The 25,683-nt window shown below is 40.2% G+C and overlaps 1 pseudogene; it reads left to right on the top strand.

Moving 5' to 3' along the window:
- The first annotated feature begins 11,980 nt into the window (after positions 1 to 11,980).
- On the top strand, positions 11,981 to 12,152 carry LOC137597145 (cytochrome b-c1 complex subunit 10 pseudogene; annotated as a pseudogene).
- The last annotated feature ends 13,531 nt before the right edge of the window (positions 12,153 to 25,683 follow it).

Genomic DNA, 25,683 nt, shown 5'->3' with positions numbered 1-25,683 from the left:
AAGATCTTTCTCCGGGGTTTGTTACTATTTAGTTTGTAGTAATGCCATCATGCAAAGAATGAGCCCTAAGTCTAACTTTTGATCAGTGCAACAGACAGAAACAGAATGTTTATATGGAAATATATTTCATTAGCAATTTCAATTGTGGGGCTAATATTCATTAGTAAAAAAATGTGTTCATATTGTGTTCTAAATGTATATATGACACAAGGTTATATGAATCACAGATATGATTCACAGATTGTGTGCAGTTAAATGCTATAGAGCTGTTGCTCACAGGATAAGTAGAGAGTAGAGTATAACTTTACTGATCCCTTAAGGAGGTTCCCTCACGGAAATTAATTTTTCCGTTGCACTACACACAGCACAGTGAGTACACAAAAACACAGAAAAAGCACACAGAGAGCACCAGCACATAGAAAGTAGTACCAACACCAAATAGAAAGAGTAATAAATAACCCATCAAGAATATACAAATAGAGAGGCAAACGTGCTGTGGGTGAAGTTATGTTAGATAAATCTGTATTACAGACTCAGGGTACAGATATAAAAAACAAGACATAACACAAAATACAAAGAAAATCACGATCAAAATTCATGATTAAAGAAGTTAAGAACTTCTATATTCAGATATAAACATACACACATGCATCATCAATTCCAAACACATATAAATACATCTGCACATATACACATACCCATTAAAAGCTTACATATAAAACACTATACCAATGGCTCCACGGCTGTGACTGTTACCATGCAGTGCTATACTTGACGTGAGACAAATCTCACATAAAGTTGTCGTATAAAGTTGTACATGAGATTTCTTATCACTGATTGAAATGCATTCATACCTGCTGTCACAATCAATTCACTGGCACGACATCATCTGGGGGTTTTTTCAGTGATATTCTTGCTTGCTTGCTTATTCCCCCATGTCTCACACCATTGTGACCCCAAACTGGGCTAAGACACTGCTGTCCCATTTTACCTGAATGGACTAGTTAGCACACCAGTAAACCAGAATTCTTACGGTGTGCTTCGGTGCTCCTCTGTCATTCCATTTGTGAAAACAACTTTCTATGCTTAAACCAATCAAACGCTTTAGAGGCAAAAGTAAAATTCATAAAAATAGATCAATTTTGACCTGTGTATTTGTTCATAACTTCCTTTAATGCATAAAAACACAGATCAGTGCCATGTTTGGCTTTAAAGCCAACTTGGTTGTCTGAGGAAGTTAATAAACTCATTCGACCTCAGCAGAATTTTTTCCAGGACTTTCGACGGTACACAGGCTAGTGCAATGGACCTGGAGTTATCAAGGCTGCCTATTTTACCAGCCCTGTCCTTGCATGCAATCACAGATGTGGTGTATGGCATAGCCAACAGCCCAAAGTCTGATACCTATTCATAGATGTAAACAAAAACATAGACACAAACTGTCATGAACACTTCCTGTTCTGTGAGTCACTGTTGGAGTATTCTGCTTCTCTGATCTGTATAAAATTTGACAAATGACTTCTGTGTACAAAGGGTGAACCTACATGATATGACAGGTGTGTCAAAGGTTGAAATCAAGATGTATACAACCCACCAATGAAAGTGACTATAGCTGTAGTTAGCAGCCAATTGGAGGAACAAGGGATCTGATTCTGTCCCATTCAGTTTCTGACGGAACAAGTTGTTGCTCCGATTGGATCATTTTGGAAATAGAGCAGACTTTGCTGGCATTGGCAGAACATAATCAGCGTCACTGCATGTTACAAGTCATACTAGACATAAATCCTGCTGTGCTACATGTTGTAAATCTGTCAGTTTAAGCAAGCATCTAAATATGTACATTATGGGAGTGCTTTATGGTTTAAAGGGAAATGGTTTGTCTTTACATTTGCATTTAGACTTATAGAAAATAGAAAATATATAAGAGGATTCTGATTTAAAATTTTTTTTAAAAAAACCTTGTCGATCAAATTCATCAAAAAAGGTAAGTAGTGTAAAAGTAACCTGACTTCCTTAAGATAATTTAGAAATCCAGTGTGAATAGGACTTAAGATAAATATGTTTGCAGTACGAATTCCACTCATGGAATCTGGATTCCTTCCAACCACAATGAAAAAAATCTAAATGTGTTCACATTGAAAATTTTTATGTATTTATATTGTCTATTCTGTTTGGTTCTGTAATTGTCATCATTATTTTCCCTGTCATAGCATGTAAAAAAAAGGGGAGGTCATGCAGATTAATGTAAATGAATATCTAGTAAAGATACACAAAGAAAACAGGTTTTACTTAATCAGATGTTCTCATGAAACCGGGTCTGTAAAACCATTTAATAATTATGTTGTTTTTGCCCTCTCTAAGATTCTGTAATTCTTACACTCATTTTCAAACTTTCTGTTTGCAGCTTTCCATCTTCCCTCTACTCAATCCAGATCACTTTCTCTTTCCTCTGTAGCAACCTTGGGGTTTACAAAGCTACCTTTTTACAGATTTAAATTTAGCATCGCCTTCTTTTCAGAGACGAGTCTTTCTGGAGATTTTCCTCAAGAGAGACAGAGAGGGGGGGGGGGTGCTCTCAACTGTAAATTGGCAGGTTTTGTGAAAACCAATTTGGAATGGCCCAGTTTGGATGCAGGAGGGGGGCAGGTTGTGATGTTGCACTGTGCGCTTCCCGTAAACACGCTGAGTAGCTTTATTCAAAGAGCTGTGGTAAAAAGGCCAAATAAAGATCAAATCAACACTGAGGAAGCTTGCAGGGAGGGAAAGGCTTTCTGTGTAGTGGTGGGGGCAACCTGGGACATGGAAAACATCATAAAAACACAATCAGGATGGACAAAAATAATTTTTAAATGAAAGTTTAAGAAATGCAGGAAAATATTTTTTCGTTATCAAAACATACGGGTTGAAAATTTTGCTTATGAATATATAATTAAAAAAATACAGTGTTAACATTCTCGTGTGTTGTTGGTATAATATTTACATTTTGTTCAACATCTTAGCTTAACAGAACGCTAACATTTGATCAGTATTAAAGCATTTTTAAAGTAAGCCTACAGCTGAATCAGGCATGTTGATAATAAATCAAAATACTAAGCAAAGTGAAACTGATCTACTGGTGACCATTTAGAAAAGTTGTGCCAGTTGAATACCAACAGCCTGCAAAAAATGAGAGTAAATTTGAGTAAAATTAGATTTCTGTACCCAAAACATTTTGAATGCAACAACTGCAGTTAGTTAAGTTTCTTTAGATCACAGAGACATCCTTGAAACATAACATATAATGAGACTTTTCACATGACTCCTGCCGTATACATGCACCAGAATAGAATGTTTCTGCACATGATTTGTTTGTGTTATGCCGTTTATTCATTATGATAACATTATAAAAAGAGGTTTTCAAAAATACTTTCAAAAACAATCAAGACTTTACTTTACAGGCTGAATGAAAACACACACAGACACACACACACACACACACACACACAGACACAGACACACACACACACACACACACACACAGACACTGACGTGGAATAGCAGATGGGTGGTGTTCAGCCCTGCAGAGCAGTTTTGCATCCTGGTGTCACGTCAGCTTTTTAATTCCTTCCAGGAACTTGTGTGGATTTTCACCGTGCTAACAATGTGTACTCATGAGTGACTCACACAAATTCACAGGGCATCTCTCTTTCTCCCTGTTCCCCTTTTTCTGTCTCCACCTTTCTGTCTCTCATTCAGTCTTAATTGACCGTGTGTGTTTGTGTACATGCATGCATAACTGTGCGTGTGGATCTTTGTGTCTTGCGTGTTTTGCCATGTACTGTCACGAGAGTGTTTATAACCGAGCAAGTGTCCATGCACGGATCCTTGTCTCGATCTTAACCATATCATGTTAACATGGTCTGTTGGTTTTCTGTTTCCCCTCCTGTAGTTTTGTAACGTAATCCATCCAAATCCATTTTCAAACTGAGCTATAGTGACTCTACTCTCTGTACAAACTCCATCATCTCAGGCAATCAAGTGCAGTCAATGTCTCTTTCATGAAGGCTGCATTTCGCCTCATCGTAATTTCTCCTCAACCTCAGTTTGGCCAGACGCCCCTGTATCTATAGGCTCATTCAGGACAGGGCATGCAGTCACTGAGCATATCGCTGTCGCCACACTAAAGCCAGGTGTCTGCAAAATATGTGAGCTTTACAGGGATTCTGCTCAACTCACACATGAAGGCTCTGAGGGTGTTCATAATTCATTATAACCACACTTAAAACATGAATGGCTATCCATTATGGCACAAAATTCTCAGACTTGCCCAGAGTGACTGTCGCTATACTAGACTGCATACTAATTCCATACAATATGCTATATCTTCATATTTTACAGTTTTATGTGTTTTTCAGCAAGAATGGAAAATATTTAAACATTCAAATATTGTAAAAACAGTTAGTCCTAAACATACGAACAACATTGGTTCTGAGTTGTTTGTAAGTTGAATTGTTCAAGTTGTTATTTATTAAATTCCAACTTCTAATTGACATTTGAGGTCATTTAAATGCAATTACGACCTTAAATACAAAAGTACTATTCCCCAAAGACATCCTGCATCAGCTGCTGATACTGACAAAACCACTTTACGGTACTGTAGCATGTAGAATGTGACTTACCTGTAGAGCAGAAGAAGAGGTCAGAGATAGAGTTGTCATCAGAGAAATGTTCACCACTACCACTATCTTCACTAGCCTGATTTATCACCCATGATAAACAGATATGTATCAAAGTAGAAGCCTGACACTCTGAAATGCTCAAAGACAAAACAACAACAGCAACAAGAGGGGGAGCTGCATGAGTGCAGAGGTGCTGCTCAGCGGGGGGTTGTGGCGGAAAGGGGAACTGCAGGACAATAGTCGGAAATGGCAGCACGCATATGTTCGTATCTTCGAATATTTGTATGTCGAATGTTTGTAAGTTGTACTGTACAACCAAATAGGTTCCTATTCTTCTCCTTTTTATATTTGGTGTGGTTTGAAAATAGGACAGGTGTCATTATCAGCACATCAGAATGCCTCAGGATGTAATTTAGTAGATTAGAGCAACATAACTTGGAACATTGTGGTCAGTTAGCTCATGTGACAGTGGATCAGTTAAGTCATGGCTAAAAGAAAGTGCAGTTTCCATCACGACTAGCAGCTTCCTTTTTAATTTTTAGTTCTTATACAATATATTGTCAATTCAAAGCTAGAACCACAGGAAAGCTAATTATCCATTGTGGTAACCTTTGACATATTCAGCCAAAAGCCATCAGTTAAAACTTTAGACCAGACTACAAGCAATGAGAAGATTCACTAGTCTTACAATCGTCACAAGAAACTTTCAAATCTGAAGATCTAAGAGATTATTCAGCCTCTGGAGTCTTAAACTGCTTAGTTTTTACTACTTTTAAATTATTGTGAAATTAATTTCTTGTGGACTGCTAAAATTTGAAATCTACTGCTGTAACATTTACTTTAAGGTTCCCTTCAAATACAAACAAACGTTTTACAACTTTGTTCACCATATTTGTTTTCTCATTGCTGACATAAAATGTAAAATATCTTGCAGAAATATATAAATGTAATTCTAAGGAAAAACCTACAATTTTCTTTTGATTTGATTATGAAAGTGACTTCCATTAAATACAAAAAATAGAATAACCCTCATATCCTGAAGCATCAAACAGTGGTTACACCTCATGCAGAACATCTTAATTTGAAAATTCAAATAAAATAAAAAAAAAACAGAGAGAAAGTGGGTGATCAAAAGGTTAAACGAAACTTGTGTGACAGAGTTGTGCACAGAACCACTGGTTCAGTGCAAATAGAACAGTACTGGGAAGAACTGGTCAGGCCGGTTTTATGTGTGACAGGAAAGTTAATGGTAATGAGTTGGAGCTCTTCGCATCGATCAAACATGTTCCATCCATAATTTCTTTCCTGGAGTATCATCCAGAGAGTTGAGGCAGGTACACTTCATTTCTTCAAAAGAATTGAAACTTTTTAAAGGTCTGGGTATATTTAACAGACCTATTTAACATACTGAATTTAAAATTCTATAACAGATGCTTCATATTTTCATGTGTACAAAACTTAAAAGGAAAATGAGAGAAATAAAAGAATTTAACTAACTGTATAAAAATAGGAGAGTCATCACAATACTGTATTGCCACCAAAGGTGGCCATAGTTGCAGTGCATAGTACAAACTTGTTTACAGACACATAGGGACACCAAAGAACATGAATAAAACCAATAATCATAATTGAAACCCTATAAGTATTTTAAAATAACACAAAGCCAAATGTGAAATGTTGAAGGAGAACAATCCCAATGTAAGACTTTAGATGGTTAAATTTTGGGGGTCTCCTTTGTCATATTTTGTGTCACAATGTGTGTTGGGGTTAGGGTTACCATTTTTAGTGGTTCACCAGTCTGGACTGCAGGCAGCAACATTAGTGGTCCCCCCGTGGATGAGCAGGTGTCTCATGCCATGTGCTCTAACTCACCCCAGACACTGGCTTTTAAGTTGTACCTTGATAACCAGCCAGAGAACGAGGTCTATGATTTCCAAAAAAGAAATTAATGTTAAATTGTCAAAGCGCAGGACAGTTTTCCACTGAGCATCTGTCCATCTTGAAAGAGCTCAGCGAAGGAGGTGGTGTTTCTGGATCTGCTGTAGCATAGTTTCCTCCTTGCATGGAGTTTCACCTTCCGTAACGACTTTTGGAGGTGTTTGTGAGCCCATGCAGTGATATCAGTGATAGAGTTGGGTGTGGGGGTTATTCAACATTAGCCTTTGACCTTGTTCATTACATATAGCGTTTTCTTCACATTCAGATGTCTTTAGAGTGTCCTTTGGTTGGGGTCAGAAAGAACACAGGTCATGGGAATTCTAGCATGTAGCAGTCCTACAATGACCATTGTAAAAATAAGTAGACTATTTCATTATTTTAACATTTAAATTTAGCATTTCACATCTGATGACTTGTTATGTAGGCACTTCAAGGTGGATTTATAATCATCTTAATTTGCCCTTTACATAAAATGAGAAAGATGAATAGTTTGTGAATTACCCTTTGTAATGAAGCATTTATCACCTACAAGCACCTGCCTTCCTTTTGCTCCATCTGGGCTTTGTTTGAAGTTGAATGAGGCTAACAGATGCCAAATAAAATGCTTCAGGGCGTGTTTGTTTGACAAGACAGTTAATTAAAACTTGTTGTCCATTAAAAAGAAGTACATGACTTATGAGATGGAGAAATATTAAATGCAGCAGGTAGCTTATGATGCATACACATACATGTTAGACTGGTGGGAGGGAGGGAGGGAGGGAGGGAGAGAGAGACAGAGATAGACAGAGAGACAGAGAGACAGCAATAAGAGTAATAATACTTGTTTGGACAATGAGGTGAAACATTTGGGACAGACTGAGGTAAGAACTGGTTTTGATGAATTTGATTTTTGTCAGTCGAGTCTCTTGATAAACCAAATAATGTTTCACTTCTGGTTTACACTACAAATACGCAAGTGAATTGATCAATCATTTACACAGCAAGACACACACAGACTGAACATGCATATTGATAGATACACAGACTTTGTTAACACACAAACACACACAAAACACACAAAAATACAGTTGACTTCCCCACAGCTGCACACAAATAGAATAAATACAGCAGTTTGTTTTAAAGGCAAGTTTGAGTAAAAAAGGTTAGAACCCCTTCTCAACCAGAGAGACAGACAGACAGACAGACAGACAGACAGACAGACAGACAGACAGACAGACAGACAGACAGACAGACAGACAGACAGACAGACAGACAGACAGACAGACAGACAGACAGACAGACAGACAGACAGACAGACAGACAGACAGACAGACAGATAGATATTTGTGCTTCCCCTCTGGCGGCCAATGACGGGCTGTGTGAGTGATACTGTCCTGCTCTTTCCTCATGATGTGTCCAGTCCATCTCCATCGCCTCCGCATGATGATGGTCTCCATGCTCTCTTGCTTGCAGCGGGCTAGTAGTTGTTGGTTGGAGATGGTGTTAGGCCAGAAGATACGCAGGATTCTCCTGAGGTTCTTGGTGTGGAAGACTGACAGCTTGGTGATATCGCTCTCTGTCATCCTCCAACACTCAGAGCCGTACAGTAGGGTGGACAGTACACAGCTCTGGTAAATCCTCAGCTTGGTCTTGGTGCTGTACTGGGAGGACCTCCACACGTTGTTCAGCATACGGAAGGTGTTTCTGGCTTTGTTGAGACGGTTCCTGATGTCACTACCCGCTCCTCCATCATGCCTAAGTGTGCTGCCCAGGTAAGTAAACTCCTCAGTTGTTGGCAGGTCTTCTCCGTTCACTTGAACTGGTGCTGGATTGAAAACATTCAGCAGCATCACTTCTGTCTTCTTCTGGTTGATCTTCATGCCCACTTGGTGTGGGTATGGGAGACTAGGGCCAGGTCATCTGCGAAGTCGAGGTCTTCCAGCACCTAGAAGAGGGTCCACCTGATGCCATGTGACTTGTCTTCTGTTGTATGTCTGATCACCCAGTCGATGGTCATGTTGAAGAGAAGCGCTGACATTGTACAACCTTGTCTGACGCCGGTCTTCACTTCAAAGGTAGTGCCACTGTTACCTACTCTGCATGTGAAGCTGCTGTAAAAGCTTTTGATGATGTCGACTATCTGCTGTGGTATTCCGTAGCTTTGGAGGATGCGCCAGAGACTTTCCCGGTGCACAATGTCGAAAGCCTTCTCAAAGTCTACGAAGTTCTTCTGTTTTCAATGGCTTGCCAGGTATTCTCGGTGATCCACTCCTTCCTCTTCCTCTGCTTGGTTCCAAGGCAGGCTTCACAGGTCTGCTGGTATACTGTCTTGAACTGCTGCCACTTGACATTGATGCTTCTTGTGTCTGGCTGTGTTTGGTCTTCTGCTTCTGCAATCACCTGGAAACGGTTCTTCAGCTGTAAGATGAAGGCACTCTTCACTTTGTGGTCCTGCAGTTTTTCCACATCATACTGCTGTCATCCCCATGGATTGGCTCTGGTCCTCCTCAGAGTCAACATCAGTGACAGGGTGGTGGTCACTTCCCACGTCAGGTCCTCTTCTCACTCGGACATCTAGCAATGATCGCCTCCACATACCGTTAATCATCAAGTGGTCATTCTGGCTCTTGTCTCTTCCGTTGGGGGAGTACCAGGTCAGTTTGTGGAAGTCTCGGTGTGTGAAGAGTGTCCCTCTAATGACAAAATCATAGGTGGTGCAGATGTCCAGCAGCCTCTCTCCGTTGTCATTCATGGTGCCACATCCTTCTCTCCCCATGGCTCTCTCATAGTTCTTGTTTTCCTCTCCAACCTTGGCATTGAGGGGTCTTCATCTTGTGACGCGGTGTGTTCTCCAGTTCTGCCTGCAGTTCCTCATAGAAGGCATCCTTGCTGGCATCTTCACTGTCATTTGTTGGTGCATAACACTGGATGATGGTTGTGTTGACGTGTCTCCCTTTCAATCTCAATCTCATCATCCTGCTGTTGATTGGCTTCCACTCGATCAGACTCTTCTCCAGGCCTTTCCTGAGGATGATGCTATCCCATCGTGGTGCTGGTCGTCTTCTCTTCCGGAGTATAGTACTGTCACTCCTGTGATGGTTTTGGGCCTGCCTGATCCTGTCCATCTGCTCTCGCTAATTCCCAGGAAATGCAGGTTGGAACGTCTCATCTCAGCTGTGACCTGTGCCAGCTTTCCTGTCTTGTACATGGTCTGCACGTTCCAGAATCCTATTCTTGTCTTGGACTTGGTGCTCATGAATTCCATCTTCCTGTCAGTGGCTTCCTTTCGACTTTCACCACTGTCATTCATACGAGTAACTTGCGATGACTCTGACAGCCCGTCACACCCAGGAGTGTTGATTTTATTCGTTGCCGTTTCCTCAACATGCTTGTTTTACGGAACAGAGATGTTAGCCCTGTGCCCAACCCCCTAACCTGGAGGACCTGTGGATCGCACTTCGTCAGTCCTCTACCCTTTGACCTGTCCGGCATGGGTGGCCCTACCAGGAGACGAATCTCCCGCCAGCATAGCTCTAGGGGTCTCTGAGGCACTCAAGCCCACCGACCACGACAAGGTGGCGATCCGTCAGGCGAGGTAAGTAGGTAGACAAAAAATGGTGTCCACAATAATCATCAGCAAATATACAGTAGTTATTATTATCATAACCAAACTTCAGAAATTAACATTCATATTTCTAACTGTTGAGTGTCACAGCACAGTTTTGTTTGTTGAGTTGCAATGCAGATGAGAGGAGAGGAGAGGAGAGGAGAGGAGAGGAGAGGAGAGGAGAGGAGAGGAGAGGAGAGGAGAGGAGAGGAGAGGAGAGGAGAGGAGAGGAGAGGAGAGGAGAGGAGAGGAGAGGAGAGGAGAGGAGAGGAGAGGAGAGGAGAGGAGGCGCTGACTGCACCTTTTTAATCTTGTGATCTTACTTTCTAACTTAACTTAAAGCATCATTATCCTCCATATTCTTCCATATAAACCCCGATGTGGTTCTGTTAGCTTGTTTGTTCTGAACTCATCAGCTATCAGAATACTGTGTTGTGTTCATTAAAACACACAAGGTCCCTTCTGAAGTTACTTTCTCGGCATTCATCATGAAGGATCCAGATTGCAACCAAACAATCATTATTTCCCCGTCCTCCATAATGTGGCTGCAAGAACATTAAATAACCTGTAAATCTGAAAGATTTTTGAAAAGCGCAAAACCAAACCAGAGACTCTGATGTTTGTGAATAGATGTGATTCAGTGAGAGACTGGCAGTGACTCCGGTCTGAGTGGAAAGAAATATTCACCACAGGGGAGGCAGAGAAGTCAAGTCTTTCTCTTTGTTGTCTCTACCAATAGTTTAAATAAATATTTCTGTAACAGAAAATGGAGCAAAAATATGTGAAAGTGCAGCTTCTTCTATTGATTGTTATAATTTCTGTGATTTTATTCTTCTGCTTTAGGATCTCCTGTTAGTGGTAATGTGGACACAAAATGTGTTACTGTTTAAGCGTGTAGTACTGGAAATCACTGAATGCTAATATGCAAGTAAGTTAGAAATAACAATTATTTTCAAGTCACATAAATAGTTAAAGTTTGGAGCCAGTCAGATAATGAAAACTGGAACGTTCATTTGATTTGTGACATTGGAATCCATTTCAATTAAACATGGGATCAAAGCCGTGAAGGATTAGATCAGCTCAAGAAACTTTAAACAGCAATTTGGACTCTCAATGAATGTTAATAATTGGTATTCATAGACATTAAAAAGCCAATAAAACCTTTTTTTCCCTATCCTTATAACTTGTGACGTCATCTTTACTGCAGTTTTTGAGTTTAGAGGCGGCGGTAGCTCAGTGCACTGGGTCTTGGGCTGAGTTCCGGAGGGTGGCCGGTTCAAGGCCCATGTGAATCAGAATGTTTGCAGTGTGAGCTGGCAGTGGAGAGGTGCCAGTTCACCTCCTGAGCACTGCCAAGGTGCAAGACCCCCCCCCCCCCTACAAGTTGCTTATTGGGGCACATCACAAAAGAGCTGCCAACCACTCTACCTCTCACCATTATTTGCATGCCTACTGGCCCCTTGTGTGTGTGTGTGTGTGTGTGTGTGTGTGTGTGTGTGTGTGTGTGTGTGTGTGTGTGTGTGTGTGTGTGTGTGTGTGTGTGTGTGTGTGTGTGTGTGTGTGTGTGTGTGTGTGTCAGGGCCTGTACATCTATGTATACATGTGTGAAATATACTGCATATATAGACTGAGTATAGAAAAACTAATTTCCCCAAAGGAAATTTAATTATAGATATTTTATTGTTTTTATTTTTATTATTATTTATTTATATTAAAGTACATTTTTTCTTCTTCTCCTTGTTAAGTGGTTCCACAGTTTTATGGGGAACGTCCTGAGTATCAGGCTATATCAGCTAAAATGATCAGCAAACTTATCGGTTAGAAATACATGGCAATTGCCAAATCCTGGGTCCCAACTATGACCATATGGGGCGCTGTTAGAGGCGTAGCTCTGGTCCACTTCACAGACTGGCACGGTGATCTTAGATTATGCTCCCTACATAAATGGCAAATTGAAGAAGGAAGACTAGAAGAGGCACACAGATTTTTGATTTTTTTTCCCCTACAAAGACGTCAACAACGACACAGATTGTTGCAGGTGGCACAAAGCACTGTGGTCTAGTTCCATCCCAGGCACTTGGAGATGCGCTGGAGTTTGACATTTCAACTTTCTTCAAGCAGTGAAAACATGAACGGACGGAATATAATGAAATGATCATTGATTTCCTTTCATCTTCCATATTCTTGGTACTGTGGATTAAATCTGTCTCTCGCGTCGTGCTGTTTGATAGAAAAATAAAGTATTTCCTATTTATCATCTTCTTGATGATCAACTCACTCTTGCAAATTTCCTGATATAATGCACTGATTTTTAAATTGTATTTATTTTTATTGGTTTTTAGTATTTTTGAAGCACTTTAGCACTTTCATCTAATGTAAAATTGTAAAATGTTTGAGTGCGATTAAAGCGTTTTTGCAACAAAAAAAAAGTTATTATTCTTCCTCTTTTTCTTCTTCTTCTAGACTGTTTCCTTTTAGCTGAAGTCACAGATTGGCCTGATTCATTCACTTTTTTGGATCCTCATTAAGATGAAATGAGCTCACAGCTTTTTCTGACCCTCCACCACATTTACTAAACTTTTGACATGCAAACAGACCAAAGGTGGTACGTGACTTGGAAATCCAATCCTCATTTCTTATGTTTTAATGACATTTCTGTTTTAAGGAGACTGACTGCAGTCTGGAGGCAGTGAAGCAACAGTAATGAGTGGGACATTTTGGAAGTCAACTGGCTGTTACTCTGCCAGTGAGGTTTGTATGGGAAAGAAGTAAATGAAGTGTATCAATGGAGAATGTGTCCTGTTGCAGGTCCAGGTGAGGTTCCAGTCGGAGCCGAACAGAACAGGTCCAGTTCAGTTCAAGAGAGACCCAGCGGGTACAGTCAGTGCAGCTACATCCTCAGTCTGTTTCCTTAAAAACATCCGCTCCATGAATCAAACATCTTATTTACCGAGCGGCCCCCTCCTCCGCCTGCACCTCCATCCCATTCCCATTACTTCTCCCCTCCTCCTGTGGATGAACATCATCACCCCACCCGTCTCACCCCTCTCCTGCACGGCTCCTCCCCTGTCTCCTGTCCTCCTGCCAGAGAGAGGAAGGTTCTTTAAAGGCTTTGGTTACCATGGTGGTTCTCTATAAAACCACCGTGACTCAAAGAGCCCTCTGACTTCTTAATAGGAAAAAAAACAGAACAGGATAAATAAGCAACTGTGGTTCTTCAGGTTATTTTTAGCCGACTAGGCAGTCCATTTTATGTCATCTTAAAGAGTTACATGTTTTTCTTATATGCAATGAAAAGATTTGTGGTCAAACATTAACATTTATTATAATGATATTTGCTGTGGACAAAAACTGCTTTCAATATCATCATATATTAAATAACAGAGCAAGAAAAATGCATTTAACATATTTTCCAGACCAAAAGAATACAAGCAACAAGCTTGACGAGTAACACTGAGCTTAAACAAGACTGTATAAAAATTGACTTGACGTGTCACTTCCTGTCGTCTTTGTGAAATGTGAATAATTTCTAGCTGTGAATTCTGCTCTTCTGTTTTGTTTTGGTTTTTTGGGGTTTTTTTCATTATAACTACATTAAATGTTTGTATTTTACTACCAAAGCGTTTTAGGGCCACTGTAAGTAAGAAGGGGGAAAGGTTTCATTGTACACACAAATACAAAAATATTCTACCCTAAAGTAAAACATTTACAAATATAAAATGTATTGTTGTCTTCAGAATAGACCCAGTTCATTGCAATCACTCTTTCAGAGTACAGATGTTTATAGTAATGAGGCGATTGCGGGCACAATCCTAAATAAGTCCTAGTTGCTAAATCCAGCTGTGGGTTTGAGTGCAGCGTAATGACCGACTCCTCACATCCTGCGATTATTATGGATGGATGGATGGATGGATGGATGGATGGATGGATGGACGGTCATATTCCACCATGCTTTAATGTGTTTCTAAATGTGCAGATTCATTATGAATCTTTCTAGACACAAAAAAACCGGATCCATGACTCTTGACGTTTCGTTGAAGGCAAACAGACCCGAGGCCTTCAGTTCATACATAAACCATGAAGGAAGGTTGAAAGGATCACTGATGAGCGTAACACCTCGTTCACCTCCGGGTATATGCATATGGAATTTTACAGAATCTATTATCTGTAACTACTAATGCAGTATTTTGCGTTTGAGAAGGAGAGTTTTGGAAAGACAAAAATGAATACATTTCCAGAATATTTTCACAAAGCCAGTAACTATTCCTACACAGGCTGACTGTGCTCCTTCCTGATCTGAGTTTTGATTGCCTCTATTGTTTCTCTCTTCCAATAAACAGTAACAAGTTGTCGTCACTAAATTGTGGCCTAAAAATATCATTTCCTCTTGGTAAATCCTCCTCACCTCTCACACATACCAGGGCACAAGCAATTAAAGCACATTTAATTTTAGTCTCATCTGGCATGTTAGGTTTACAAAGGTACCAGTGTTAGCTTAGCTAGAGGCCAGAGAGAGAGAGAGAGAGAGAGAGAGAGAGAGAGAGAGAGAGAGAGATGGGGAACACACCGAGGTATTTGTCTGAAAGACCTTTGAGAGCAGATCCTGACTCAAGGAGTTTGGATCTAGAGAGAAAAGAGCTGTGAAGTGAGAATAAAACAATAAAATGATATTAACTGTTTATTAGCACCATTAACGAGAGAATCCATACTAGCGAGGCTTCTTGTGCTACTGATGACCTGCAGGGTGGAGAAAGACAAGAGACAACAATATAAAGAGATTAGAATCCTCAGAGAAAGCCAGAAAATGCAAAAGTTTTTAAAAAAACCAAAACTTTTCAATAATATAATCCTGAAGAGTTTAAAGATAAAAATAATTGTTGAAATTTTGATGCCATAGTTTACTCAGTCTTTTTACTGAAAAGGGAAGTGATGGTATCTTTTTTTTTTAACTCCTCTTATTCTGCCAAGTGTTGGTTTATTGTGGTAAAATCACATTTATTGTTTTTATAACAAAAAAAGCAACAAACAAATATTCAGTAACTAAATATTCATACAGGATGATACTTTTCAAATTCTCTTCAAAAATCATTCTTATTCAATTGCCTTAGAAGCTTGAATGAATAAATGTTTGACCTTCAGTTTGCAGGATGATATTTGTGCAGGCATTAACACATATAAACAAATCATGACCAATAGTCAACTCACACATGTGATGTGAAAGCTGCAGCACACACACAACACACGGACAAAAGGCAGTTATTTACATCTTGAAACATGTTTTTGGGGGGTCTTTAGCCTGCTTCAATCGGTTTTGGTCATTTTGGGACACGAGGAGAAAGTTGTGCACACAAACTGGTATAATAACAACCTTCAGGTTGATGTGACAGACTTGTTTAGAAAGAGTTTCTTATGTACACAACCAGCACTCCTGCAGCAACTGTAGCTTTCGTTTGGTGTTCTGGTCACCTACTCAACATACTGTATGTCTACAGTCCTTATTTATTACTGGTCAATATCTGTATCTTTCACGGCTTAGCTTTTGCTCCACTGTGTTAGTTAATATCTTAATGTGTTTTCTGAAAGATGCACAGTGAGTTGAAGCTGTCGAGAGGTGCATGAAAAAAAAAATGGCCGGCTCCAGGATGTCCAACAAGAACCACAGAAGGCTGAGTCTCCAATCCAGGTAAGGTGAGCTGGTATCCTGCAGTAGAAACCAATGACAAGGACAATCCTCTAGATTAAAGCAGGTAAAGCAAATTCTCAAGAGAAGTTGGCTTGCATCTTTCAAAATGTTATCCGAACGGAGGAACCGCTGGATTTTGGAGTAGATTTCGTTCTTAATTTCCCTTCGGGGATTATAACTGTATTTTTTTTTTTTTAAATATTGAAATTTTATAAAAATTCTTTCTCTATCGTTATGAGATCCCCGATTGCAGACATTTAACTCAAAAATGTAATACACAGATCAGCACGATTTATCAACCCTTGCAATGGCAACAGGTGAGAACAAGAAGTGCATCATCCTCTGGAACTGCTGATTTTTGGACAACATGAATCTTGGATGATCAGAGTTCTAGACGTAAGAAAGAAACATAACAGGGAAAAGAATATTTTGTGGGATTCTGTGTGCACGTGTGTGTGTGTGTGTGTGTGAGTGTGTGTGTGTGTGTGAGTGTGTGTTTGTGTGTGTGTGTGTGTGTGTGCACGTGTGTGCGCATGCGTGTGTGTGTGTGAGTGCGTGACAGACACACAAAAAAGAAGACAGAGGATAAGATCACAAACTATTAAAACTCGGGTGTCATTGAAAGCCAGCACAGCGCCGCCCTTGTTGTTTGACTAAGAGGTGATCTCAGAGCTTAGGTGACACCTGAGTTCAGAAACACACAACACTTTGGCAAAGAGTCAAATAAAATGTTGAAAAGAGAACAGCATACCCACACATCCCTTCATCAAATTAAGGAAACATTGGACAATTTTTAAACAACAATGAAATAAATATTGAAGTGATTGTTTTGTTTTAGATTGTCCTTCAACCAACACCGGGAATGAATAGACGTAACTAATAAGTTGATGCTTTTCTTTTTCAAGTTTACTGAAATTAAAAAAATCTGTCTTGGCCTTTAGTTTTCTTTTCTCTACATGCAGGCTATACCTCATAGACCCTCCTTGTCTCTGTTCATTGTTCCCGGTTCAGGTGCTATACGAGCTGATTAATGGTTAACTTTGGGCTCGGCTTCGGTGGAGAGTGAGGGGAGGAGGCGGACGCCATGAAGAAATGGTGACATTTCACTACCATTATTCATCTGTGCTTTGTTCCTGCAGCGCTGAGGAGTGTTTGCACTGGGATGGAGTGCAGGGCGGAGGGATGCTGAGATGGAGGGATGAATGGCGTAGGGTGTGGAAGGAGATGATGAGGGAGGGGGGTGATCGGTGTTTAGAGAGGTGAAGAAGTCATGGGGTTAAAGTGTGAGACACCAACGAGATGAGGATAAGAGAGATAAAGGCGTTTGTGTTTCTGCATCAGTATGTCCCTCTCTTAATGCTTGTGATTTTTTGTTTTAATGTTGTTTTTGAAGTCATTCTGTTTGAAACAAACACAAAAACACTCACATATTATAGAGTATATACTGCACATACAGTATATACTGTAGGTCACACACAGTCATGTACACACACACACACACACACACACACACACACACACACACACACACACACACACACACACACACACACACACACACACACACACACACACACACACACTCTTCCCAGCTGTTAACACGGTTTGTTTGCACAATATGGTGGCTGGGAGGAGGAGGAGAGCAGCTAAGGAGGGGCCGGGATAATAGCCTCAGTCACGGATATTCTTTCCTCTGTCCAAAGCGCCACAGAAAAGCTCATCAGCAGCTCCACTCTTTCCGTTTCAGAGCTCTTACATTCCTCCTGGCTGAACTTGAGTCACAATTCCCTCATGTGAGCCACTCATTTATAATACTGAAATGTTCAACCTTTGTATTTGTCAGTGTGTGTTGTGTTGTTTTGCTATTATTTGTCTAGAATTATTCATAGAATATCTCACTATTATTATGTTATCAGTTTAAATAGAACCCAACTTACATGAGTAGAAACTTACAGGTTATAACCGTCAGAGTGGTTTCATGTGACAGTAAAATAAAGAGCAACCAAAGCAAACGAACATATTTTAAACCATCGTCTCGATGTGACTGTAATTTATTTAATTTACTGCCCATTTTTTAAAATTACATTTTCTTAAAAATTATGATTGACAATCTAGTGTTGCAGAATAAAAGATGTGAATTCAACTCAAATAGATGCCTAACATTTTAATAATGAGTTCAATATAAATAAGCCAATGATGGATGTGTTCTTGTCAGCAACGTAAAAATACTGAACTGGTTTCAGGAGCAGGTCTTTGTGTGACATGAACTGGTGGATGTTTCAGGGGTGATGGCGGGGACAGGTTCAGACTTTTGGCAAACCACTTACCTCAGAGTCTTTTTTTTAATCCTATTACATAATCATTTGACAGCTGCCACATGAATTTGATGTTTCATACTTGTGAAAACTTTTAAATTTACCAGGTGAGGCAAATGTTGTCTGACTTGAGCCCAGCCTCCTCAATGTGTGTAGAGGCAATGCAGTGTGGTCGACAAAAAAAGTTCCACCAGGCTCAACCTGTATGTCACAACGTGACCGGGCTCTGCACCGGCCAATCAAAAACTTCCGTCCTATACTCAGCACTCAACATATTAATCGTGTGTGTGTGCGTGTGTGTGTGTGCGTGTGTGTGTGTGTGTGTGTGTGTGTGTGTGTGTGTGTGTGTGTGTGCGTGTGGGTGTGTTTGTGTTTGTGTTTGTGTGTGCATGTGCATTAAAGGACCCTCAAAATATCAACAGGGTAGATTTCAAAGGCTTTCTTCATTGAACTACATGCATGTTATGAAGGACAAAGTATCACCTACAATGTGTGTTTAACAAGAAATAAACACACACTTAAAGGTATCACAAATCTGCTGGTCATTCATACACACTGTTTATAACAAAACCTGTTGGTGATGTTTTGAAGTGACCTATTCTTTTCTTAACTCTTTATTCATCCCATAAACAAAGTGAACATTTCTATTCCTTCTTTCTTACCTATTCCTTCTTTTATACCTTGTATTTCAGAGCAGCACTGATGTTCAGCTGCACATATACAACACACACTCAAACACTTGTCGCTGTGTGAGTCACGGCCTGTATTATGCAGGTCATTGCGCATGTGTGTGTCTGTATCCGTATACAGTTGGGTATATTCTTAGTTGGAAACACACACACACACACAAACACACACACACACACACACACACACACACACACACACACACACACACAGGTTGTGCAGAACAATGGCTGGCTTTGACAGAGTCAGGTTGTCAGGAGGAGATGGGCTATATCTATTGTCTGCTCTGTTTACTCACAGACTCACCTGGCACTGAGCTAATAGCAGCAGCTCTATCTTTCAGTGCAGGGGACGGTGGTCTCAGCCCACACACACACACACACACACACACACACACACACACACACACACAGTGACAGAGAGAGAGAGAGACACACCACAAGACACAGACAGGAACACAGTTTGAGTTTTGTTGTTGTCACACATCATCCTCTGCATGAAATAAACAGGTATGAACATACAAAACAGAAAGGTGTGTGAGTTGTTGTTGTTTTTACTCCGTAGTTGTGTGCGTGTGAGTGTGTCTGTCTGGTCACACCTGGGTGTCCTGGGAGGTTCTGGCTAAAGGGGAGGGTTTATGGAGGAGAAAGAGGAGAGGGGGGGGGTGTTCTTTCAGGTTTTTACCGCTGTGCAAACACACACACACAACCACAGTTGATGGGTTTTGATGGGATCAGTTGGAAGCCTCGGAGTGACCCTGCCTCAACCCCACCCTTGTTTGATCGACAAGGGTGAGAGCAGAGGGTGATGAGTGTGGGGGGTTGCGTGGAGGGTTGCATGGGTGGGAGGGTGGGGGGGGGTCGTGTATGATTAAAGACACAGAAAAAACATGATTAATGAGTCAACCAATTTTTTTGACAGATCATACACACCAATATGCATGCGTGTGATTGACTAATAAAAACTAGAGTGTGCATTCTTAATTTCCCTTCGGGGATTATAACAATGTATAAAATTAAAAGAAAATGTAAAAAATTGCTGCATTTTTAAAAAACTGTCAACTTATTAAACAGTTTAACTACGGCTGACACAGAAGAGAGGACTGACTGTGTGTAGGACTGACAATTAGCTTAAGAAAACTTATTACATGAAGAAAAATGTACTTGATTGTCAAACAGTTCTCAAAATAATGAGCTTACTGATGAACTCAGAAAACTTTATTTGAGCTTGATCAGTGATGTTTTGTTTCTCGGCCCATTTGACGTCTTTTAATGAAATTTCTTTAAAAAACTCATTGGTCCATTGGTGTCACCATCACGATCGTGTCAGCAGACCAGGACAGAAGTTCAGAGGCTTCATTTTGTTTCATAACGCATATCTCTTCACGTCAGTGCTTCAAACGCATGTCAGAGTTTCTCTGGTTAATTGTCGGGTCTGAAGGCCTGAGCAGTCCGGAGCAGGGCCACCCTCCACTGATAAGACTTTTTTTTTTTTTGTTTCTCGGCTCGGGGCTTGGCCGTCTGCCAGCTGATAACGACATGGGGCATACCTGCTGCATTAATGATTGGTCAGCCCTGCCTCCTGCCCTCGCCCAGCTCCTTTATTTTAACATAATTCTTTATCGTTTAAGCATTGAACAGAAACGAAATCTTATCAAGTGAGGGCACGAGATCTACAAACACCATTAGCAGCTTAAGCTCTAAAAAATAAAATGTGCCACTGAACTAAATAACAAATCTGTTGTTGTTCCATTCATTAAATTTATTCTAAAATATATTCATTTTATGCTTCTGGTCACCTGCAGGAAATTTGTTGAGCACCTCTAACTTTAAACAAGCAGAACCCCATCCTCAGTTCAGTGTACAGTCAGACTGACAGGCAGTGGTTGTGGTGGTGGTGGTGGTCTGTGTATGTGTGTGTGTGTGTGTGTGTGTGTGTGTGTGTGTGTGTGTGTGTGTGTGTGTGTGTGTGCAGGGGTCTTTATCCACAGTGGCATCTGTTCACAGCATGTTGCACACCACTGCACACCAACCATCTAGTGCATGTGCAGTTTCAGACTTTCATGTGCTAAAGTGCATCCTGTGTCTGAGATCTGCTGATTGTTTTCGAGGTGGTGGTCAGTGTCTGAGCCGCTAATTTAAGAGAACAACTTGGCAACAATTTCAGAATGACTGAAACCTATGTGAAATTTCAGTTCAAACTACGTAAAAAAGGGGATGCTGTTAAAACGAATAAACAACTTACCAGTGAATGCAATAACTCAATTACCAGTACACATAAGCCAAAAAGAGGGGAAGAGAAAATCACCTTTGGTCCCATATGACATGTCCATCAGGAGACAACTAGCTTCCACAAAGCAGAGGTCAAGTTGGGATATTGTACTGAACATGATTACTCAATTCATCAGGTAGCTTCCAAAAGAGTATGCAGTAACTTCTCTGGACATTTGTTAATAAATAGCAATATAGTTGGGTTGGCTAATTGTGAGTAATTGACAGCTAATACAGTAAATTCAAGTAATAAAGGGAATGTCATGGCAGGAAAAATACAAATACAAAAAAATTAAATCTTCTATGTGTTTATGACTCAAAAACAGTTTCTAGTTTCAAGAGCTAACCACAAAAAAAACATTTAAGCACACAGACAAATTACAATATATATTTGATCCAACTACATCTCTAGTCTCAACTAAAATTATAAAAACATGCAGTTGCCAAAGCCCTGATGAGTCACCAACAGACCAGTAAACCATTAAAGGGATCCATTAGTCTTGTGTGGGGACAGTCAGCATTACAGCTGTCTTAGTGAGTCAGTTTCAAATAAAAGGAAATGAAGCAAATTAATTTAAAGAGAGTCCTCTCTCAGACAACATTTCTATTTCAAGACTTTGTTTTTTTGATAACATTTTTGTGTCCTGGTGAGGATAATATCAGCATTTCACTGACGGATCAAGCATCTCAATTTGAGCGTTGCAGGTCGGGCATTGACCTGAGGGTTGTCTGTGCAGGATAAAAGGAAGTCATGGTTAATGTGTAACGGTGGCGATGTGGCCTAGTGCTGCAGGTGGGGTTGGTGGGGGTTGGCAAGGGCTCGCAGTGATAAGAGCGGATGGCAGAGTGAGTTTGTGTGGATGGGACAGGGAAGAACACCACTAGTATCTACTGTTGAATTTAAGAGATCATTAAAAGAAGCTACCTGTTTGAATCTGGAGGATGATGTGACCATGCTGTTCAAGACACAGCTTTTTAGTTGATAACAGTGTGTAACTGCACTAGATGTAGTAGAGGTAGGAGAGGTGCACATCTTAAAAGTAGTAGAGAGAAAGTGGCTCTTCAGTAACCGATGAGGTCGAACAGGGAGCAGTCAAACAATACAGAAACAAAATAGAAAATAGTAGCAGTAGCAATAATTCCATGGCATTGGTAAAAATAACAGCATCAATAGTATTAGCAAGAGCAGAAGGAATTGTTGTGATATGTTATCAGAATCAATAGTATTGACAGATTTAGTAACAGAAGAATCACACCAGCAGCATTATTAGCCGTAAGAGAAGAAGCATTAGCAACACTTGTGGCAATTAGTAGCAGAAAAGCAGGTAATATACTCAAAGTGACTCTTTAAGGACAATATTTTTAGATGGAAACATTATTGAATCATTCAATATGATGGATTCCTTGGAACTCAAGTATTGAATAAAGTTCTTTTAGAAGAACTTCAGTGCTGCTCGCAGGCTAATGCAGAATGAATCAATAAGAATATTACTGTCTTTGTGTTCGTTTACATTCAAATTCTTCATTAAGAAGAAGAAAACACTTTAATTGTATAACTCTTTTCATTCAAGGGATGCAATTGAACGGGCTCTATATTGAATAAAAATTAAAGAAGCTGCTGAGTTTACTGACAGGATCTCCATTAGCTGACGCCGAAGGACCCAGCTAGTCTTCCTGGAGTACAGAACAAACAAGACAATTATAATTAAAAAAACAAAAGCATGAATATCTGTGTGTATGATAATTAAAAGTATTTCAGGTTTGTCTTCATTCAGTTTCAAGAAGCCAGTTTTTATTGTTGACATACCAGCAGTTAAGGAACACAGACATTTATGTTCATCAGGCTCAAGCTAAATGTACAGCCGTATGTCATCAGCATAGCTATAAAAATGCTGATTTTATTTCCAAATGTCACAAAATATAGTTTATTCAGCAAAAAAGAGAAGACCAAGCTTGACTAATCATACTTTATAGTCATAAGTCAGAGGATGTGCTAACTCTAAAACAGACAGACCACCTCCCCCAGCACTGAGCCATGACTGAAAAGATTCCATGGTACAATTTTCATTCAAATTGGGTGAAAATATTATTATTATTATCAGTTAAATTGCTCAGAATGGAAAGATTTGATGTCGTTCATTATGTGAGATTCCACTGTCAAGGTTTTTAGCGTTTCCTTCCAGCAGGCTAAAGGTTTGATAGTTGCTGTTTTGAAGGCAGGAACTGTAGTGACAGTTGTTGTAGGAGCTGTAGAACTTAGCAGCAGTAATAATAGTGACGATAGTCCCGTCTATACCAGAGGTAAGACTATCATAAGCTACAGCTGAAGAAGCACTGTGACAGTATTTGTGACGACAGTACAAATGCTTACAGTAGTAGCAGAAAGCAGCAGCAGGAAGAGTCCAGCTGGGGTTTATTGATCTCTGAGTGGGAAATTCCTTCCCGCTGCTGAAATACCGTAAGTGATGTAACACGCTGACCAATCACAGATCACTGAGCAAAAATCCTGTTGCTGAAATCACTGCTATTATCCCGCTTTAATTCCCTATATGTCAACAACACCAGCCGAAGATGAAGCAAAAGAAACATTTATGGGAATGTCATCATTTTGACTGGTTTAATTGAGTGAGTTGGCATGTGAAGGTGAGTCAGACTGACGTCTCTTCAGAGAATGCTGATAACACCCCCTGATACTAACCTAAATGAGGTTACCATGACAACCAAATGTCACCTTTAACCTCAGCACTTTGGCTTGGCTTCCTCATTCCAAGTAGTAAGACAAAGGAGACGGCTGTGAGATTTATATCAGGAATCTATTCAAGCAAGAATCTTTATAGCTGATGTAATGTAATGATGAAATGAATCTAGTATCAGTGCTGCAACCAATCAAATCCTGGACAGTCAATCTGATGCATTTCCATCGGATATCAGGACATCACTTTTAAAAGTGGGTTTAATGGTTCCCCCTTTTCTTAAATGCTTCTCTTAGTTGTCCAATAACTTGATGACGCTGGATGAATCATCTCTTTGCGTCTCATTAACATCTCTCTCATGAGATAACTTAGTTTGGTAACCTTAATAGATTAAAAGTTTCACACCAAGAAGGAGGCTGTCATTTGAAACTCTCTGTGGCCAACTCTTGTTTGTCCATGGCCGGAGAATCTTCACCTCTTTTAAGGGCTTTGCTGCAGTCTGTTTTTCTTGTGTCTTAACTGAACAAAAGCACGCTTTAAACACAACAATGCGGAGGAAATCCTTTGCATTTATGGTCAGGGTGTAAAGTTTGGGGTTGAAAGCTTTAAGGGTGAAACCAATGAGTGTATAAAGATATACCTCAGGATGCCCCCCCCCCCTCCCCTCCTCTTCCTGCATCAGACCTGGTTCGACCAGACTGGATAATCAGTTACCTGCTCTATCTGACCTGCACTGCCCACGTAGCCTGCTCACACACACACACAAACACACACACACACACACACACACACACACACACACACACACACACACACACACACACACACACACACACACACACACACACACACACACACACACACACACACACACACACACAAGGCCCCCAAAGTCCACTTGGAAAGTCAAGCCGCCTACTTTTTAGAGTGGTAAACAATTTTAGGTGTGCAAGTGACTGCATCTGCACTCAAGCTGTATAACAAATAGCACCAAATCTGGAAAAAAAAACCCTCAAAGTTACATTTATTTGAAATGACATCTAGACATTGGTTTTGGTGGTTTTGTTGGTGACGTCCTCTGCAGACAGCCATGGCTGCAAGCGAAGGCCTTGAACCACTACTAAATTTCCAAAAAGTAATTTGCTTTTGATCCAGCTGGTCCATGATTGTTTAGTCTGATCACTGCAGTGCGATTCAGACCGAAAGAAAAAAAAAGGTAAAGATATGGGCTGTGTGTTTTTAATCAAATGATCAGGTTAGTTGACATATTGACTTTCAGCCATAATTGTCTGCATACTGAGTGAGACCACATCAAAATCATTCATTTGAACTTTTGAAACAAGTTTTTTTTATTGTACACAACACGATATTTGTCATTTTAAATTGCTGTTTGTCTTAATGTGACCTCACTCACTAAAAATGTCAAATCTTTAACAGTGACTTCCAAGTCATTTCCCTCTCACAGAATTACATTTTCTAGTTTTTATGTATCTTTGCATCTTCCCAGCTGGCCTTTCCTCTGCAACTTCTAATGCCACCTTTTAATTGCTCCAGGCATCTAACCACCTACCCAACCACCTTGTACACACTCAAGAATTGCCATTATTGTTTGACTACCTCCTCATTTTACACTTTTTGCCAGGCATTGCTTCTTGAATCCGATTGGACAGAAGTCACTTTTGGCAGTAAGATAATAGTTATTTTCAGGGTGCTTGAGGGTTTAAGCACAACTTGTGTACCCAACCTGGCAAACCTTATTTGCCACCTCAGGGGCTTTTCCTTTTATGCGTCAGCTACCAGATCTTCACTATAAACCTCCCACCTGCCCCTCGCGTCACCTAACTCCATATTAT

This window comes from Antennarius striatus, chromosome 6 (assembly GCF_040054535.1).
Source record: "Antennarius striatus isolate MH-2024 chromosome 6, ASM4005453v1, whole genome shotgun sequence".
Lineage (NCBI taxonomy): Eukaryota > Metazoa > Chordata > Actinopteri > Lophiiformes > Antennariidae > Antennarius > Antennarius striatus.
Note: the sequence above shows the minus strand (reverse complement) of the source record. Positions and strands in the feature narration are given on the sequence as shown.